This window comes from Prosopis cineraria, unplaced genomic scaffold (assembly GCF_029017545.1).
Source record: "Prosopis cineraria cultivar Desert tree isolate PC_DT_omini unplaced genomic scaffold, ASM2901754v1 PC2, whole genome shotgun sequence".
In the NCBI taxonomy this organism is placed as follows: Eukaryota; Viridiplantae; Streptophyta; class Magnoliopsida; order Fabales; family Fabaceae; genus Prosopis; species Prosopis cineraria.
The window spans coordinates 18,089,075-18,105,787 of record NW_026555333.1 but is presented as its reverse complement, the minus strand read 5'-3'; the positions used below and the strand labels follow the sequence as shown (position 1 = coordinate 18,105,787).

The 16,713-nt window shown below is 32.4% G+C and overlaps 1 long non-coding RNA gene across 1 annotated transcript; it reads right to left on the bottom strand.

Annotated features, from left to right (window-relative positions):
• Positions 1-13,763: 13,763 nt before the first annotated feature.
• LOC129301691 (uncharacterized) lies at positions 13,764-16,495 on the bottom strand. Its single transcript, XR_008591071.1, has 2 exons — positions 16,113-16,495; positions 13,764-13,993 (listed from the first exon to the last, which is right to left on the bottom strand). It is a non-coding gene; the product is annotated as an uncharacterized LOC129301691 (long non-coding RNA).
• Between the last annotated feature and the right edge of the window lie 218 nt (positions 16,496-16,713).

Genomic DNA, 16,713 nt, shown 5'->3' with positions numbered 1-16,713 from the left:
TCAAATAATTACTTACAAAATGTTTATAAAATTTTTTTATTTAAATTTTTATAGCATTTCTTTATAAGCTGTATAAATATTCTTGTTAATGGTATTTTTATGATTTATACAATTCTTTCTACTTACCTCACTTTTATATTAATTGGTTTATTATTAAATTTTCTTTAGTTTCATTAAGAATTATGCTATTGTTAAAAAATATTTAGATCTGGTACATTATTGACCGATTATTTATTCTAAACATTTCTTTTGTTTAAATTTTATAATTTATATGACAATTGTTAATACGATGATTTGTGCACGAAAAATAATGAAAAGAAAATTTCTTAGTTGAATATTATATTTTAAAAGGAATAGTTTTCAATGAATGTTTCAACCCTGTGCACGCTTGATTTAATTAGGGGGATTGAGTTAAGAACTAGCCCTTGGCATACCATGGTACACCTAACTAGCAGGGTGTTTTGGAAGTGCTAGCCCCATGTGCTGACTAACACACGTGGAATGGAGAATGTAGTTTCATGGATATAATCCACGCCTATTATTCATGAGCTTTATGCTTGCACCTGTTTTCATGGCTTCTTATCACACTGAATATGTTACTTACCCTCATGAACTTTATGTCCACACCTGTTAATCATTCTGATCAAGTCCCATTAAAGAAAGAATTGTGAAACCATTTTCTTTAAATTTGATATTAGGAAGCAAACTGTTATTTTTAACTATATGTGAATTTTATATTGAGTAATATATATATATATATATACACACATACATATTCCAAGATATTTAAACATGTGTAGAAATTTAAGAAATTTGGAATTTGAAACTTTAATAATTTCATTTGTATTTATGTATTATTGGTTTATATTATTTTCAATTGATTATTTTAGTAAATTTATAATTGACTCATTGATTGCTTTTCATTATTTCTTTCAACTATCAATTGGGATACTACTCACCGAAAAAAAATTTCTTTAGTCTCAAATATTGAAATTGACCCTACACCTCTTATTGATCGCTAAGGGACAATTATTTTGGAATAGTGAAAGTATGTGGTAGTTACTTTTGATGTAAATATATTTTATATTATGAAATTGTAACTTAATGCTTTACGTATACCGTAGTTAGGTCCTAGTTTTATTTTGCTAATATATAATCTGTAGGTGTGAAGCTAGTCTCCTTTGTGATTGGCTAGTTTCACTATTGTAGGAATTTAAGGAGATCCAAGTTATAAGGAAGATTCTATCAAAATTTTTACAAAATATTTAAGAATTTACAAACTTTATAAAAATATATAAAAACTATATATCGATAATTTAGCTTAACTTATGACTATTTAAAGCTTATGGAATATGAGGTTATTTCATATTCCGTACTGGTCATACCCTTAGTATTGGGGTGTGACATGGGAGGATTTCAAGAAAGAGTTGAAGAGGCAATTCTACCCAGAGAACATGGTCTACGAGGTTCAAAAGAAATTGAGGGATCTCAAACATAAGACCACCATCTCTAACTATGTACGAGACTTCACCTCTTTAACGCTTCAAATTCCAAATCTGAGTAGTGAAAAGGGTCTCTTCTACTTTATTGATGGTCTTTAAAATTGGGCCAAGCATGAGTTACAGTGACGATGTGTCAAGACCATCGATGAAGCCATAGTGGTCGCCGAGAGTCTCTCAAAGCTTTAGAAGGAAAGAGGTGAGTCCCCTAAGAATAGATTTCCTAACCCTAATCTTGAGAATGGTGGGGAAGGAAATGGTAAAGGAACAAAATTTGAGGGGGAAAAGGGAGATATTGGGAAGGGATCCCAGACAAAGTAGAAGGAGAAGAGGGAACTTTGTTGCCTTGTATGTTAAGGCCCTCATAAGATGAAGGATTGTCCAAAGTTGGGGTCATTGTCTGCTTTGGTGCAAAAGTAGGAGGTGCAAGAGGAAGAGGAAAGTCCTAGGATATGATCAATTTAATTCCTCAACACTTTTAAAACCCAACCTTCACAAGGCAATGGGTTGATGCATGTGAAGGCTAAATTAAATGGGAAGCTGGTTAGCATCATGGTGGATATTGAGGCAGACCACAACTTCATTTCTTCAGAAGAGGCTAAGAGGGTAGGTGTCAAAATTAAAAAAGGAGGAGGTTTATTTGAAAGTTTCTAATTCTCCTCCTCAACCCTTAGTTAGCATTGCTCGAGGGGTCAAACTATGTCTTGGGGACTGACATGGAAAGGTAGATTTCTCAATTGCTCATATGGATGACAACAAGGTAGTACTTGGTTTGGAGTTCATGCGAAAGGTAAAAGCCTTTATCATACCATATCATAATATATTCTACATCCTCGAGGAAGGAGTTGCTCGCACAGTACCTACTTTAAGGGGTGGATTTTCATGATTATCGACCATACGAGTACTAAAAGGGGATAGCCAGTCAAGAAGGCCAAAAATGATCACATCTCATGGGGAGATGAATCCTAAGAAAGCCAAGAAGAAGAAGGATCCTTGCAAGAGGAATCTCAAGTACATGAATCAAGTCAGTGACGAAGGCGTCATTAGATTAGGTAAGGGAGAATGTGACACAGTTAGAATTTTTACGAGGTTAAAATATTCTAAAAGCTTCCAAAACGATCTAGAACAATCAAGAAGGCATCGAAGAGCTTTGGAATATGCTGGTATAACGTCGAAAGACCTAAATATATCTAGAATAGTGTAGAGAGCACATAAAGTATCTAGATTATTCTAGAGATATCCTTCTCTTATACATTTTAAAATTCTCCTTGTAAATATCAAGATATTCCTTATAAATATTTCTCTAGGAATATCTAGAGATAGAATGTATACTGTTGAATCGAATCAATCTCAACCGTCCATTAAGGAGGTGGGAACTTTCTGGAAGAAAGGGGGAGCCTATAAATACCCCTCATCCCTCATTTGTAACCACTCAAGCAAATTAATAAAGTTCTCAAGTTCATTCACTCAAGTTCTTTACCCTCTATTTGTGCAACTAGTCTTCTTAAGTCTTTTTACCTATTTTATGGGTTCGGCTGACTTAGTTAAGATTAAAAAATTAATCTAAAGCTGATACAGTATAAGGAAAGAGAAATTCTAAAGTCGTGACACTACGCTCCAGAAATTGGACAAGGGTTCTAGCTTTTATAATATGACCAACAAAGGATCGCACGCTGATGACAATATCTTATCCTATTTGTTGTAGATAAAGTATAAATAAAATTTATACTGTTCATTGATGACAATATCTTATCCTATTTGTTGTAGATAAAGTATAAATAAAATTTATACTGTTCATAGTGAAATGAACAGTGTTGTGGGTCCTTTTTTATTTTTACTTTCACCAAATGGCTCACTTTTAATTTGCTTTTCAAATTTAATTATTTTTTTCCAATTTTTTATTCTAATATTTTATTTCTCAACATAAATTAAAACATATTTTTATATTATTATAGTTCTTTGTGTTGTGGGGCTCACCAATAATTTTGTTTTAACATTTAAATTTTTTCAATAATTTTATTTGTGATCTTTTTAAAATATATAATAAGTTAAAGCTTTATATTATTTTTATAATATGTTGTTAACGTTTTTTTATTTATTTAATTTTTAAATTACCTTTTAGCTTTTTCATTTTAAGTTTGAAAAAGTAAAGCATACCGGTGACTATTGACATTATTTGTTTATAATGTCATATCAACATAATTGTCTGTTTATATACTTTTTTTTATCGAATTTTAATTTTTTGAGTAGTAATTTTATAAATAAAATAAAATAAGTTTATTTAATGGGTTAAGATTATAAGAATTGTGCTGTATCAATTTAAAATTTAGGTATTGAGTTTATCAACCTTGTCAAAACCATCGAAATCAAATAATTAATTTTCTTACTAAAATAAAATGTTTATATTTTTAATATGTACAAAAGTAATAAATTGTAAAAAAACAACAAATTATTATTAAAACTAATTTATCATACATTTTCACACAGATATTAAATCCTGCTAGAAACGTATAAAACATCATTTTCTTAATAAAATTTCCTTTTCTGATGACTTGTGAACAACAAAATTCACATAAATGCTTGCGGGGCTATGTGACAAGAGTATTTGGCTTAAACATTCATAAGCTATGAAGGTGGAGTTTCAAAATTTTGTTAAACTAAAATTATGTCCATGTTTTAGCTCCATCGTCCACGAAGTTTTGCATGGGGAAACTATATGGATATGTTATGGTAAAGTTTAACTTATTATAAACTCTTTGGACAATCTATATATTTTATAATTTGTCTCAAGTCTGTGTTGTAACAGGAACCTCTAATCGAAGTTCAGGTTTAGGCAAGGGTGCAGGCACTGGCATTATAATGGGGACAATTGCTGGTATTGTTGCATTATCGGCAATAGTGTATCTTATATTTGGCAGGCGTACAAAACAAGATCTGAATGAGTATCTTATCAGAAATAAGTTAGTCTATCATTGTTTTTCTTTTTACCTTGTCTGAAACAAGCTGCCATGATAAATGAGTTCTTTTGAGAGTTTTGTGATGCATATAGGAATTTAGTTCCTGGGAAGTCTGTCCTTCCTCTCATTTTTTTGTCTACTTGACATTAAAGAAACTTATGGAATGCATAAAGTAGTCCATTGATGTGTTCTATTTAATTGTTATGTTGATTTTGAATTGTTTTATACTGCATTGACCTTTAGGATTAACATTATTTCCAGCGAGTGTGTGTGTATATCAGCCAGATATTGGCTTGTTCCGGCTTGCGATTTGAAACCTTATAGCAAACACACGACTTTTGCCTCTATTTGCAGCTTATGGTCTGAAGGTCTTTACATGTGAAGAAATGGCACAGGCTAAAAACAATTTTATACTCATTAGATTTGATCGTAAATTTTGCAATTAATCTTGGAATTTTTTTTTTTTTATGCCATCTCATTAGCATGGCCATTGCATGTTGGCTCTGTGAAGAAATGATTCAGAGAACATATTATATTCATTGACAGCTAAGAAAAAAGAGAGAGAAAAAAGCTCATTTGAAAGGAAGATGTTGTCAATAGCTTTCCCTGATAACGGCATGTAGATAGTAGGAATTATACTCCAATGGCAAAACACAGCAAGTTGTTATCAGGTGTCTGATCTTGTTAATCAAAACAAGGGTCATTTGATGGAAAATGGTATGGGCTTTTTTACGTGTCTATGTTAAGGAAGTTCGATCGAATTTACACTTGGCTAGCTTGCTAGTAGGAATGTGAGATAGAGTAAAATTGTCAAAATGAACCTCCATAGGATTTTTGCATGTGATCTTTAAATACTTGTATCCATAAACGCTGGCAAATACCTGGGGCTAAATCTCTATAGTCGGCTTCAGCATCACCTCTTGTAATTGAAGTCTATTTGTTTCTCTACCATATAGTTAATTTTTTTCAGTTTTTAAACCTGCATGCTATGATTGGATACACATAAATTTTAATTTGGATTTGGATTTAAACCAAATTCATTGTTTGGATAATTAAAAATATATGGCCAAATCCAAATCTAAATTTTCCCTTAATCTCTTTATAATTTAAAATTATTTCTAAACCCCTATTATTTCAAATCCTAATTCAATCTTTTTTGTAATTTGACCCAAATCTATGAAAGTTTGATTGATCGACCAACAATAATTGGACAGAACCATTGAAGTTGACAGAAACAAGCTACCATCGTTGATCGGGACGGGACAATCAACTTCCATAAGTACCGGACCAACGGCATGATGAGGACGGGACGAGACAGTCAAATTCCATCAGTACTGGACAGATAGCCAACTTCCACCAATCCCTATCATCGCTATCAATCCAATCCCGGTTAAAGTCAGCCATCCAGTCCTCGTCAATTCAGTCTTAGTGGAAGTCATCCGTGTGGTCCTCCTTGTCGTCGTCAATCCAATCCCAGTGGTAGTCCGTCATCCATTCCCCATTGGTTTGTTCCTAATGGAAGTCAATCTCTCAGTCCTCGTGATTAGCATTGGTCCAGTTTTGATAGAAGTCGGTCGTCTAATCCTCGTCGTCGGCGTCAATCCAATCCTGGTGAAAGTTGGTCGTCCAGTCCCTGTCATCGGCATCGGTTCGATCTCAATGAAAGTCGATTGTCATATCCATGTCTATCTAGTCCCTATCATCACCGTTAGTTCAGTCTCGATGAAAGTCAGCTATCCAGTTCTTGTGAAAGTCAGTTGTCCGATCTCCATCATCACCATCATTTCGATCTCGGTGAAAGTTGGCCGTTTAGTCCTCGTCAATTCAATCCCTGTGAAAGTTGACCGTTCGATCCCTATCATTGCAACAATCTAGTTATGGTGGAAGTCGGAGGTCCTATCCCCATCACTACTAGTGTCACAGTCCCAGTCGGCTTTAACTATCTGATCCCATTAGAAGTTGGTCATTTGAATTGTCGAGTTTAACCAATCTTCCAAGTTTTTATTTTTACATCCAAATATTGAATTTAAAATTTAAAATTTTATTTTAGATCCAAAGAAAAAACTTTAATATTGTAATTTAAAAAATTTTATATCATCCAAATAAAGAATTTAAAATTTGTAAATTTTAAATGTGAGATTTCAAATATAAAATTTTAAATTCAAATTTTCAACTTAAATTCATCCATTCAAATACAACCTTAAATTATTTTGAGTACAAGGCTGGGGTGCATAGCCATAGAAATAATACTTAGCATTTGTGCTTGTGTGTGTGTGTGCATCAAGGTTTATATATATATATATATATATCATGGTTTATTGGCTTGACTCTAAAGCCTCGATAATAAGGACCAGAAATGCATCTCATAAGGAAAACTGGCCTTATAGACTCGAGCCCTTATGGGCTTAGAGCAATATCACACACAACATAATCCAACATAAATCAAGAATGCCTAAGCAGGAAATTTACATTATCCAATGTTTTATTAAATGCCAACAACGAAAGTACCTAGTTACACTTATCATAAAACCACTAAACCGCGTTCCAACAGAGAAACCTAACCATTATAAGCATCTGGCGATCTAGGTGTGGGGAAAAGTTATATTCTTTTGTCTCAACATATAACATTCCCTTATATGTGATCTGACTAAGTATGTATTGCATGTTTTACAATAGCTAGGTCACTAGAATCTGAGTTTTGCTAAGATAATAAGGATTAAGCTAGAGTCAGCTAGAGGTATTCTGTACCTACATACAGAAGTGGAGGCTCAATAATCCACCAAGATGTCAAGGCTGGCAACAAATTATTAGATTCCAAGTTCACAGCAAAAATTGCTGACTTTGGACTTTCACGATGTGGCCCTGTTCCAGATGCTTCTCGTGTACCTACATCATAACAGGGGACCCCGATATGAGTGTTATGATTGATTTGGTTTGTTAGAATCGAGTGTTCATGTGTTGGTCATCTATTAATGCCTAGTTAAGATGCAATATGCTAGAAACAAGAACATAGAAAACAATTCAATTTTCTTTTCTTTTCTTTTTTTCCAAAATGAAAATTGAAGACTTTGGGATAAGGCTGCTTGTTGATGATGATGATCATTAACTCTATTCACTGATAATTTGCAATGTTACCTTGATCCAGAGTACATCGAAACTAGGAAGTTGACTTACAAGAGTGATGTTTTCAATCTTGGTGTTCTATTTCTAGAACTAATGGTTGGGAAGATGAAACAAATCTCAGATGGAGAATGCTTTGTTAGTAAGCTATTGCCTGACATTGGACCTGGTTTCTATCTTTTTATCAAGTGTGATTAGCTCTTCCAAGGTAGAATTAAAGTAGTAAAACTTGGACCTAGGTTGAAAGTTCATTGTCAATAGTTTTGGTGTGCATCCCTGATTTTCTGGGTAAAATGTAGAATGCAACTTTTGATCTTCCTACTTCATTTTATATTACCATCATATAGTGTTAATATACGAACATATAGTGCCTGATACTTCTGACTCATCTTTTTTAGGTTAGTGATGCATACAACTTTGGGTAGATATCCTTTATTGTCAATGAATGCATGGGGTCTTGTTCTTTACCGTGCGTGGAGATATTTTTGGCTCTGTCCTTCAAGTGTAGCCAGCTTAAACTAGATGTACGCCTGAAATGGCTAAAGTGGTTCGAGAGCTCGAAGATATATGTTCTATGATGCTTGAGTCCCATAATGATTCTGAAAAATTGGTCAGCCCCTCATCCTCTGGTGTGAAGAAAGAGCTAGTAATTTGAATCAAGGCTAACAACCTAATCCAAATAAACCAAAAAAAAATTATAATAACATTTAGTAAAATAGTCAAATCTTTTAGGCAGGAAAAATTTGAGCCAACCCCATTCAAGTTTCAGGATTGGGCCCAAACCACAAATATTTTTTAAAAATTATATTAAATATTAATTAATTATTTATATTTTTGTTCATCTTATATTAAGATATTACATACATGAGTATATTATTATAAGCTCATGGTTATTTAAGCCCACCAGAATTATTGGCTTTATGTGAAAACTCCCCCGTGTATCAACCATTGACCATGTCAATGGAAAGATAGCTATAAGCATGCCACAGTAGAGCATAAAGAAACTATCAGGGCATAAGTGGCGTGCGTCATAATTTTATTCTGTGGATTGAACATGTCAATGTCATTCGTTGAATTTTTGTTACTTGTCAATTATTGCAAGGGCTTGATGCTTTTGGGTATTTAAATAAATTGCTCGTCATTTTGCATATCTGCTTTTCCTGTTATTAAATCTGTTTATTATAATGGCTGTTTCAGGTAGGTCATAGAGTATATGGTATGTAATTTCTGATGAGATGTGATCGCAATGCCCGTATCAGATATAAAGAGCATGACTCTCATGAATAGAGCTGGCAATATAAACGGACCGACCTTAAGGGCCTGGTCTTTATGGACTCAACTCTTAAGGATCTAAACTTTAAAGCCCGATTTTTCATTTTGAACCTCATTTTTCAAACCCAACCTTTATGTGAACGACTCAGAGTTGAGCCCGCAAGCCCTCTTTCAAAAAACTAAAAAAAATAAAAATAAAAGTATAAATTATAAATTAATTAAAATATTTTGAAATTAAAAAAATAAAATCCTCATAATTATTTTAAAAATTAAATAACACACATTTAGAAGTCTAGTAATTAAATTTAAATCTTGATTAAAAAACAATTCATTTTTTATAAATACATAAACATAATAATTATAAAAAAATAAAAAATATTAGGAATTTTATACTATACACTGATATTTATTAAATTATATTAAATTAATTTTATAATAAATTAAAATTAATAATAATATAATACGTATAAGATCAGGTAAGTAAGTCATTAACTTCAAACACGTGTTCCACCAAAAAAAAAAAATAATAATAATAATAATAATAATAATAATAATAATAATATAACAGGGCTTGAAGGGCTCCTCGAGCCGGAAAACTTTTTTACAGGGCTTATCAAGGCTAAGCCCTCAAGCCCGTTTACTTTAAAAAAAATTATTTTCAAAACTCGAACCCTTATTTAAACAGGACTTTCAAACCCAACCCTTATTCCTAGCTCTACTCATGAAATATATATTCCTTGTCATTTTAGGAAATTAAAACACTGAACATGATTGGCATGAAATACAAGGTTAATCTTACTTCATAAGCCAAATCAATATATATTTCTAATTACAACTGAGAAAGATTATACACTTGATATGATATAAAATCAAATAATGTTGTAATACTTATAACTTTATGTAAAGATTTTTGGTAAATCTTTAAATGAAAATTTTCAAAACAATTAAACAATCAATTTAAATAGATTACAAGAATTACTTCCTCGAATCCACAAATAATATAAATAAATTGACTACGAGAGAATAATTTAAATTTATCATAATATAAAATATAACTATCAAACGAGGGTCTTTTTTATAATGCAAATGAAGGGATTGAAGGATTGTAACATTAGGCATACAAAAATAATGTTTCTTAATAAGACCCTTTTACTGAAATAATTACAATATGCATACATGTACATATATATACACACACAAGTTATCTTAAGCACTTCAAATACATGGACATGGATAAATGTTTACTAATAATCTATTACAATCCTCATAATGTAGAATGCTGAAATAATGTTATCAACAAATGTAGGAAACATTTTTGAACCCATCATAGTAGCAAAATAAACGTTGAAGCAGAAATCCTGGAATTAACTTATTTAGAAATTTAAAAAAACAAGAATTTCTTTTCAAAAATAAAAATTGAGAAGAAAAATAAAATATTTTCTAAAAAAACAAGTTCCTTTGGAGATGTCATGGGCACACAGCCCATGTGGTTCGTAGACCATGAGAAACATGCATAAATATAATTTACGAGAGTAAGTAATAAATTCAATGCAATTCGCCACAGATAATAGGAGTAACTCGAAAGCCATGAATAACAAGGGTAGCTCGAAGGCTATGAACAACATGCATGAACACAAGACTCACGAAACACAAGCATGCTGTGTTTGATTCCTCCATAAATATTTCCAAGTATATTAGAAATCAATTCTTCAATATATGAAAAATTTTATTGAAAAAGGGTCCAAACCATAACCATAAGCCACTTTTCCAAAGTTTCTTCTATAAACTCTTATATGATTGTGAAAATTCCTTTTAGAAATAAAAAGACTCCCGTTGTTAAGAAAATACATTTCAAGTATTTATCAAATACTCTGCTAAATCTCATGTTCACACCTGTATTCAAATACTGGCTAAATGGCTCTTTTAGTATGATAAGGTCATTTTAAACAATGAAGATCATGATTTTAGAAATAAATATATGTCAACATAGTTCAAAACTCATAAAACAATAATATAACTGAACACAATTTATAGTTATATTTCAGATTAAGACTGAAAAAATCCTGTTTTATGCATAAATGTTTCACTAACAAATTTCAATACTCACTTTGTCAAGCTCAGTCCAAGACGGATGTATATAGCAAGCATTGCATCCAATTCAAAAATAATTGTACAATAAACTTCTAAATAGATCGGAATTTCACACCATACCACAATGTGAGTTAAGATTTAAACATGCTAAGAGCCAAGAGATGATTATTTTTCTGCTAAAGAGCAAATCAACAACTTGAAAATAACATAATCATATTACAACATCTTTTGATATTCTCGGTTTATTCAACACCTAGTTGAACGAAAGAAATTCAAGAGAATGAATACGTAACCAAATATGAATGACACGACTCTTACTGAGAGTTTAGTGAAGCTTTAGTAACACATCCAACACTTATAAATCAATAAGGAGATTAAATAATACTTAATTTTATGCAGTTCTTTTTCTCAAATATTTCATTAGGATTCCTTATAGAATGCAAGAAAATGAACATATGCATGCCTGGCAACTAAAAACAACATAACAACATTCTCCTGCTATTAGAACCCATAGAGTTTAATAGCACTTCCCCATGCTTCTACTGCGCTATTCTAATAAATTTAATAATATGTGTTTAATTATTACTCGATTTAAAATAAAATCAAGATTTTCCTAACATCACAGAAACTAAATTACAAACTTTAAATGAGACCAAAATCAAAATCAAGTGAAATTTGAAGACTACAAGAGTAGTTCGACCAAATTAATAATTAACAATCTTGAAAGCTTTAAATTTGGGTTCGAGCCAAGACAAATAACTATCAACATGGTATCTAGTGTTTCTCCACTAAATTATGAAACACTTGTAGATTTCTAGCGACTCAAACGCTAACATTCAAATAAGAAAACTAAATCAACCATATGTAGGAAAAATAGCATAGAACACATAAGATATTATTGATAATCATAACCCTTAAAAATCAAATTTCTTCTCGTGTTGGTCATTCTCTTCGTATTTGGCAGGCCCACTTTCAAAAGATTATTTTGCTACCATCTTTAACAAATCAAGCCTAAAGTATGTGGGCCATCTAATTTGAGATCTCACATGCGGGAAGAGTCATTCTTCATGAAGATAAATATAATTAATCCAACCATTCAGGCATTAGATTCACGAAATCAAGTGTCGCAGCTGTAATGCATAACATAATTATCAATTCAATATCTTCTCCAAAATTCTCTAATTTTATTTCCGATTTCCATTATAGAAAATAATTAACTCCTATGTAATCAGTAATAATGTGTATATATAACAAATAACAATCCATCAGGCATAAAACATTCTTGTTAGTAACCAAAGCTTTCCACCACACATTATACACGCACATAAATTTATATGCATATTCAAGTAATACCTATATCTTTTTGAGTCTCAACATAGGGATGGAATGAATTAAATAATGATTTTTTTCTTTAATACAACTAATATACTTGATTGCCCCATTCCAATCAAATTTCTCTTCTACACATTTTAACAAATACCTTATATGCATTAATTACCGACCCATTCAATAAAAGTTCTCAAGCTTTAAATCTCTTGCTCAATAATCGCTAAACATCAATATTTAAAATTATCATGCTATACAAAGTGTAACACTTGCTCGAGTGTTATCCAAAAATCACACAATTCAAATAAATTAAGTGTGGTTAAGGAATTAATCCTAAAACCAACTTAGGAAAAAACCATTAAATTACTGAGCAAATACACAAATGCAAATTAAACATTTAAAGCCTTTAAAAAATTTTATAGGTTCTACCTATAGCGCACGAAAGCAAGTTAGACGAAAGAAGAGTAAAAATATGCTGTCATGACAGCAGCCCTCCCGAGTCAACTTCAGGGAGGCACTATTCTGTCTTTCGATCTCCGATCGAAGAAATTTTAAAGCTCACACGTCACATTCAAAAGGTACTATAAGTGTACTAAATTTCAAAAAGATCTAACGGTCGGATTAAAAATTGGACATGTTATAAATTTGGTCACTTTTGCTGTCATGACAGCCACTTCTGGACCAACTTTTGGAGTGCACCATTTCATCATCCGACCTCCGATCGAAGTGATTCCAAAGCCCACATGTCACTTTTTAAGAATACTATTAACATACCAAATTTTGAAAATATTCAATAGATGAATCAAATTTTGTGCAAGTTACAATATCACTACTGTAGCTGTCATGACAGCAATAAAATGCTGTCATGACAGCACCTCCAGACCAAATTCTGAAATACGCCGTTTCTCCATCTGATATCCGATCGACATGATTATAAATCCCACACGAAGCTTATAAAAGGTTTTACTTGTGACCTAAATTTTAGAGAAATCCAATGGTCGGATTAAGATTTGGATATCCGGATGCAAAAGTATAGCTTTTTGGTAAAAACCATTTTTAAAATTTTCCAAATCTCATCCTAATGGTCACAAACCTGTGGAAACACTTTGGACACGTCAAATAAGACTAAAAACACCTGATAGAATATTCAAATGATGGAAAACCCCATACATCAAAATTTGACCACCCGAGTGCCATTTCCCAAAATGGACCCTAAACCCTCAAAATACACAAATCATACAAGAGTGGTCACAAATCAATCCAAAAACCATGTATTTATATAAATACATATGCTAAACATTTTCACTTGGCTCAGAGCTCCTTGTAGGGTCCACGCACCCACTCTCTCTATCCAAGATGTATGCTTACCCATAACACACCATTTGTAATGCAACCACTTTGCATTTGCTTATAGAATCACACATATATATATCAAAATAAATATCTGCTTGTAATAGAAACTTGGTCTACTAAGTAAATCCATCAAAACCACACACCATAACCAAGTTTCCTAGCCATAAGTCTACAAACAGACAAAAAATTCATACACAAGCACATAATCCACACATATTCACACACATATACATAATCATATCCTACTGGCACCCTAATCCTAAATACATTACAATATATTTGCTTAAAAGAAAGGGGTTGTAGTTCTTTACAAATCACAAGAAAACCCCTAGCTTTGCTCCTTTCCCCGTCCACCACTGGATCCTTCGCCTGGACCTAGAATATTGAAAAGAAAGAGGTGAGACAACCACAGTCTCAGTAACAGAAAAATCTACATTGATTATTACAAAGTAAGCCATAATCAAATAAACGAATAATAAATTCAACATAGTATATAATTTAGCCATTTAAAATGAATGAATGCATGACATAGGCTGGTATGACCTTTCATGACTAACAGAATGCCCCTGGCACTCTTTAACTCGCAAGTAAACATTATACCTACTTGTACCTCCACAGGCACAAAACATAATCTAAGGCATGATTTAATCCATCGAACCGCCTATGCCCCTTCGACGTGAATCCTGAGCAGTCAAAGCTAATTCCCTCCCAAAGCCAGCCCGACTTACTCTCCATGTGAGGGCTACCTTGGCCTAGGCACTCAACCTCACACTTTATATGTTGGATTCCCTCCCCCATTGAGAGGTGTCGAACACTCAATACACTAACCACTTTAGTGCACTGAGCCCATAATACGTAAGGCAACACTGAGTACTGGCAGTGTGCCATAGAATATCAAAAGTACACACCTTGTCATTGGTGAACTCCCACCAAGATCATACCTTTTATTCGTGTCTACTTTTCCTGAGTATTGACTACTTCAACACTCTAAGGTAGTATAACATTTATAAATCTCCCTTAAACGATTCCTTAGCCTATCTAAGGTACCTTACTTTGTTACACTTTCTTAAGTGCAATTTCTATTCCTTATAATTAAAATACATGTAAACAAATCTCGTTTTCATAAAAACATTGTTGTTAAACAATTAAAAAATATATTTGCACTATAATCAAATTAGTACCCCATAACCCCTTATAAAGCACATTTAATTTTTTAAAACATGTAATGCATGATAGCTAGTAATATTTATTCAAAAATAGCTAAAACAGAGTAATAAGAAATATAAATTTCTCCTGTTACCTCAATCCTTTAGTACCAAAAGGATTCCTCTTATACAAAATAGGACTCAGCTTGTTCCTTAACTTCCAAACAAATTTCACCAACAATTTCTACAACATATAAGTGATCCACATCACTTATCATGTCAAATAGCATTAATAAAGACTATAACTCATACCACACAACTTAGGTCTATTAGCCATAATCCATCCCAATGGTCCATATATTAAACCAACTATTCAAATAATATCGCTTAACCATCAAAACCATTTATTAGCCATCACTAGGCTAATTTTCAATTTATATAATTTTTAATTAATTAAAAACATTCACTTAGTGTCACCAACTTTCACCATTAGCCCTTATAATGAAAACCAAACCTTAATTTAAATCTTATTGGGCTTAAATAGTAAAATTATAACTAAATCAATAGACTTAAACTATTGAGGAGCAAAACCCAATCTCTCAGGGTTTAATTTGTGCCAAAACACCTCTTTTCATCCAATTATTCACTCAAAATATTAGATCACTATATAGAAACTCAAAACATCCTCCCTAGGATCCAAAAAAACAAAAGCTTACAATAATAAAGCCTTTGGGATCAAAATCCAAAAATTTTCTCTTCCATAAATTGAAGAAAATCAAGAGAAAGGGAAGAAGATTGAAGTAAGGAGTTTACCTATCGTGTAACCGAGCTCACAATGGTCGTAAAGACTCCTAGATCCAAGCCTAACTCCCTCTCTTTCTCTTCTCTTCTTCCTCTCTCCCTCTCGTGCATTTTTTTTCCTTTCCTTTCCAATTCAGCTTCTACGTTTTCTGTGTCAGTTTTGGTCTTTAAATTGCTGATCTAAAAGTTTGGAGAAAATTACAAGAAATGGCCCAACTTTTTTTTATTATTGTACAAAATCCTGAGTCAACTTTGATAATTTTTCTCATAATTAAAAATCAAATAAAAGCTTAGTAAAATTCAAACTATGGACCTTTATTAAATTATTTTAAATTTTAATTTAATTATAAATATTTTATTTTATTTTTATAAATTTAAATCTTAAAATTTCGGGATGTTACACATAGCAAGTCCTATTCAAGAAACAATTTAAGCCCAAGAAAATTTCAAATCGGCATCTATTTTTCTCAAGCATCAACAAAGCAATTATCCAGGTCACAAAACTCACACAAAAAACGCAAGGGAGAGATGATGAAGCTTGGACTCACCAAGAGGTAATGGATGATGGAAGGATTCGAAGCCCCCAACACAGAACATCATCAACGCAGAACAAAACGGAAGACAACACTGGCCACGGCTGACAGCGTGAAGTAAGGAAGGAAAAATCACGAGCTTTGCCTCTATAAGCGACGATAGCCACACCATAATCACCGGTGGCTAACAAAACGGACGAAGGGGGAGGAAGAAAGGAAGAAGTCGAGCTCTCTCCCTCCTTCCTTCAAGCTGCAACATGGAACTAAGAAGAAGAGGAAGACTCCGGCGTACCCATGCTCATCGGCAACGGACACGACGGTGGAGGAAGACTGCAAAGCAATGGAGGAGGAGTGGACGACAAAGGGTTTCGGTTGATATCCCCCTCTTGCTGGTCTCCGATCACATGAAAAAATGAAGGGAATGGAAAAATATACTCTATGAAAAAAATATAAAGTATTTTTTAATTAAATTTTACTTTTAATAAAATAATTACTTACTTTTAAATTAATTCTATATTTTATATCTGTCTCTATTAAATATCTTATAATAAATATAAAATCACTATCAATAGAAATACTTTTAAAAGTAATAATAATTATACCTCAAAAGATTAAA